The sequence below is a fragment of the Pangasianodon hypophthalmus genome, chromosome 17 (genome assembly GCF_027358585.1).
Source record: "Pangasianodon hypophthalmus isolate fPanHyp1 chromosome 17, fPanHyp1.pri, whole genome shotgun sequence".
In the NCBI taxonomy this organism is placed as follows: domain Eukaryota; kingdom Metazoa; phylum Chordata; class Actinopteri; order Siluriformes; family Pangasiidae; genus Pangasianodon; species Pangasianodon hypophthalmus.
Window position 1 is genome coordinate 23570774 of NC_069726.1, and position 5173 is coordinate 23575946.

Sequence of the window (5173 nt, forward strand, 5' to 3'; positions counted from 1 at the left end):
TCAGTGATTTTTAAGTTATCATATTTATCCTCTGTATTTATAAAATATTCACTAAGAGGAAAACTCCGGGTCTCTGACTGTAAATAGGAGAAGAGAGAAAAAAGGAAGTGACATTTTAATAAAAGTGGGCCACTAACATCCAACCAATCAGGATAAGGCGGCGTGTGTACGTAAGGAAAAGCTCCGCCTCTATCGTAGGCATGTTTTGATGGCGTGATTATGTTTAATTGCTGAGTACACGTTTAATCCTTTCGCTGATACACCTATTGATGAGTGAAAGCTCGCACGCGAGTTCGATCCCTGTTTATTAGCATTAACTTTATCGTCAGTGGATCGGAGCTCGTCGGAGAGCTGCGTCCTGAAGCACTTATTTAGCGTGTGTATGAGAGAAAATGCTCACACACACACACACACACACACACACACACATATGCTCTGAGAAACGGTGAGCACAAACATGTGGTCGTCTCAGACCTTGTGTGCGTGCGTGTGTGTATGTGTGCGTGCGTGTGTGTGTGTGTGTGTGTGTGTGCGTGCACAAAAAGGCTGTATAAAGAACACTCTGTGGGTTTTTAGGTTTTTGCACCTTACAGACATATTTATAACAGAATCTGGCTCGCTTGAGTTTGGTTGATGTCACAGGAAGCCCCACTTTTCTCTTGTTAAAAAAAGAAATAACTAATTAAGAAGCAGGGGTCATTCCACGAGGCACTGGCGGCTTGTACATAAGAAGCATTAAAGGGTTTTGTTTGTTTGTTTGTTTGTTTGTTTTGTCTGTTTTATTTTGTATTTCTACTCCATGGTAACGTTACTAATGTTGCCTCATTGTATACGTTGCTTTAAGGTTCTGTCTTTATTGTCGAAATGCTGTCTCATCTATTACATGCCAAAATTTATCCTCGTCCAGCATTACGTATGTATGAACATGGTAATAGTGTAGCTGCATTGTGTATACTTCATCAATTTCAATATAAAGCTACCAAACACAAATATATCGGCTCTGTGTGTGTGTGTGTGTGTGTGTGTGTGTGTGTGTGTGTGTGTGTGTGTGTGTGTGGGGCGGGGGATTTATTCTCTGCGGACGTGTTTAGAAAGGTGCTTTGAACGGTACAAAAATAACACGTTTCGTCTCTGACCGGAAAACTTAAAAAAGACGCAGCATTTTAACCCTTTCATGCACCATGTTGAGATGGTCGATTTAAGACAAATAAATAAATAAATAAAGACAAATCAATAAAATATAATACCTCCGAACCACTTTCTACAAAATTACAAATTAAGTTTTAAAAAAAAATAATTAAAAATGGTTTCAGATCATGACTCAACCTTAATTAAAAAAAAAATAAATAATTTACTGTTTGGTTTTTTGTTTCTTTTTTTTTTTTTAAAGATTTTTTTTTTTTTAGATTTTTTTCAATTAATATTTTCTATAATTTCGGTCAGCATTAAATACTTAATTAATTAAACAGAACAAACAGTTTATGTTAGATGTAATTTTTAAAAATTATTTCAGGTTTAATGTTTTATTCTTTTTTCGACACGAGGACGATCCGTTTACTTTTTGACACCAGTGATATTTAAAGGTAAAAAGATAAAATTCATCTATATGACGTACATTTTTACAGCAAAATGAATAAAAACTTTGAAAGAATGTGGATTTTTTAAAATAATTTATGTATGAATATGTTAATTTAATTACAGTGTGAATAAAACCTGACCTATTAATCATGTTTCACTACAAAAATATTTATTCATGAGTGTAAAAATTAATTTTAAGTTTGGCCAAAAAAAATAAATAAATAAAATCACCCAATTTTCAATTTAAAGTTAAGGATGTAACCCTCTGACATGCACATGACATGTTACGATTTGATATTTAATGATGATAAATCTAATACGATATCTGAAGATGGCGTAGGGAAATTTTAAAAATGTCAGAGTTAACGGAAAAAAACACTTCGCTAGCCATTTAAATTTCTTTATCCACCAGTTTTTCGATAAGAATCTATTTATGATTATCGCATCGAGCAGTTTCATCAGCGGGGACGTGTTTAGACGTGTTTATTGTTTGACGTTTGCGTCTTTACTTCTGCACTGAAGCTACGTGTCACCTAATTAAACTTGCTCGTTCGTCGTTTCTGAAACTTGGCGGCGTTTTTCATCCTCTCTGATCATCACATCAGGTACGTATTTAAACTCCTCTTCTTTTCGGTCTCGTACGATGTTCTAGCTACAACTTTAATCACCTGCTTTCTAATTCCTTTTACAGGTGACTTATCGAAATCTCTGACATCGAAACATCATCTAGACTTCCTTCCTTTCATCAGGTGAGATGTGACGTGTGACCTTGTTCAACTTGTTCACGCGTTTATATTTTATTTATTTATTTATTTATTTATTTCCCCAGAACGAAGTTTTGGTACTCGTCATTACCAATACTGATACCGATAATGAGTAACACAGTTAATATTAATCAATCAGGGACGTTACTGAACATCCTGTGTATCTGTTTTACGTTTCCCGGGTTTAAATAGCGGCACTTAGACGACTAAACTCATTCTTTATATCGTGAACACGTTTATTGTAAATGTCATGTATTAGCTAGCTACATTAGTTAGCTTGGACAGAGTTAGTGACACAGTGGAGAAAAGTTTTTTCACTTCGAAACGTGTTTTCACTGAGTCAGAATTCCTTGATGTTGATGTTGATAGCCGCTGAACGTCCAGAAGAACATACTGGAACACGAGCGGAACATATTTCCACTCGCCAAGCGTCACCTCACGATGAACAACTCCTCCTCCTCCTTCTGCGTTTTGAGACGTTTTATGACGTTTTATGACACTGTAGTTCCTCCTCTTGATATTTTTTACAGAGCAGTTTTTACAATTCGTCCACATCTCTGTCATTTCGCTTATTACTGCGTCTCCGTACACTAGACTTACGTCCCATAGCATATCACTTGATATCGGATGTTGATATCAGAGCTTATTTTATGACTGAGTAAATGAGCCTGATATCGGATTGATACCTGACATCAGTATCAGTATCCGTATCCGTGTGTCCCTAATAATCAGCACATTTTACACAGCTGCCTCTAAAGTGATCAGGGAGGTGGTGTGTGTGTGTGTGTGTGTGTGTGTGTGTGTGTGTGTGTGTGTGTGTGTGAGAGAGCTGATGTAGGAATGCGGTATGATCCTGTTACACTCGTACGTCAGCGTTATGCAGTCGGACCCTGAGAGGCAGTTTGTCACTCCGTCTCATGTGTCCCTGATTATAAACCCTGTGAGCGTTAAACGTTAACGGAGCTTGTCTGATGAGCCTCTGACGTTTTTTTTTTTTTTTTTCCCCCCTGTAACATGATTTGGCAGATTGACTCATGAGCTGAGCTCATGTGCTGATGCAGCTTGACACGTAAAAAATATCTGGAGGAGTAAAGTATCTCCGGCGGCTAAAAACAGACCGAAACCCCGCCCACCGTCTGTAATGACTTTAACACACACAGCTCTCGTCTTGTACGAACTGGTTCCGTACTTACCGCAGAGCGCACCGTGACCGGGTTCTCGGGCGTTCTGTTGTTGTTGTTGTTGTTGTCACGGTGCTGTCTCTCAGGTTCGGCTCGCGTCATCAGCGAATCAGCAGCTTGGTGACTCAGAGAAACTCGACACTGTTCAAGAAGCTCATCATGTGACCGTATGATGACTGGGTTTCTATCACACATTCCACAGTGTTTTCTAGAACCGAAGCCTTTATCACATTTCATCCAGTGTGAGCAGGATGAGCGCTAAAGACTTACGCTGTACAATTTTTTTTAATACACATTAATTTACAGAAACAATTTTTATTTTGACTATATCTCAATCAGAGTGTTAGACTTTATCTCGGCGAAACATCGTTTAACCCTCTCTCTCTCTCTCTCTCTCTCTCTCTCTCTCTCTCTCTCTCTCTCTCTCTCTCTCTCTCTCTCTCTCTCTGACTAGCTGTAATTAGCGTGGTGTGGTTGCTTAGTAACCGTATCACCGTGCTGTAGCCTGCGAGCCTTGAGTGACCGGCTTATTTCGCAAGTTTGAACGCAACGGCAAACTAGACAACCATCTGAGTGACGCGGCACTAGTGTGCGTGTATAAATACGGTATATTCCTTTTACTGAGAAGTTTCAGCACTTGTCTCATGGGATATCGTACGTCGTAACTTCTTGCGTCATGAAATATCGTACAGTGTAAGATTTTGTGTCGCGAGACATCGTACAGCGAGAGGTAACTTTACAGCACGAACACGTTTTCCGACTGGATTTTCAGTTACACTGGAACATTAGGGCCTTTCGCAACGCTTTAGTTCCAGAACTAAATTTACAGGACTAAAGTACTGGGCGATTTTGCGTGAACTATTTCCCAGTACCGTTTAAAGGGTTGCATTCGCACCGACAGCGGGCACTAGGAAGTGACGTAAGCCGGTCGACAGCGACGTTATTTGTGCGCCGCGTTCAACAACGGAAACAAAGAACAACAACAACAACGTAAACAACCGGAGGATGGAGGACGCTGTGATCGGAGCTGTGTTTTTGTTGCGTCCATCTATCGCTGTTCTCCATACTTGCGGAATAAGTCGACACTACAGTATGTTTACGCGGCGTTTTAAATCATGGCGGGTGAGGGCGTTTTCGTACGCGTTTGGCCAATCAACGTCTACTTACGTCACAGATAGTACCAGTTGTGCTGGTTAGACCCTGCTCCGGAGTAGGAGCTCATTTGGTTCTTGAAAAAGGCAGTCGGTACTAAAATCACACCCAGTTTCGGAGGTGCGAAAACGCCAAAAAGTGGGTAGTTCCACAATTAGTTCAGGTACTATGAAAAGGTTCCCACGGTGCGAAAGGCCCTATTGAGTCGTGCAGCGTGAACTGCAGTTAGATGGCAGTAGATCATCTGATGCTTGTCATACAGCGAAAGCCCGTTTTAACACGTGTTTCGTTCAGGATGCGTTACTTTCTCGTAAAACTGCAGTTCATATGGCAGCTGTACACACACTTGGCGGTGGAGAGCTAACGCCCTGACCACGATTTCACCTTCTCCAAGGGTTTGATGATGATCTGATGGCGTCAAAGCAGGAAAACACTTCAGATATCACTTCAGAGTGTTAACATTCCATACAGAACAAAACACACAGCAGATAAAAATGG

The 5173-nt window shown here is 40.1% G+C and overlaps 1 protein-coding gene across 2 annotated transcripts in view; it reads left to right on the forward strand.

Annotated features, from left to right (window-relative positions):
• The window catches only part of LOC113543986 (rab GTPase-activating protein 1), a 107910-nt gene extending 106920 nt beyond the window's left edge, over positions 1–990 (forward strand). For both annotated transcript variants that reach the window (XM_053241148.1, XM_053241149.1), the window contains one exon: positions 1–990. This exon is cut by the window's left edge and continues 883 nt beyond it. The gene's annotated coding sequence lies outside the window, so the exon portion shown is untranslated.
• The last annotated feature ends 4183 nt before the right edge of the window (positions 991–5173 follow it).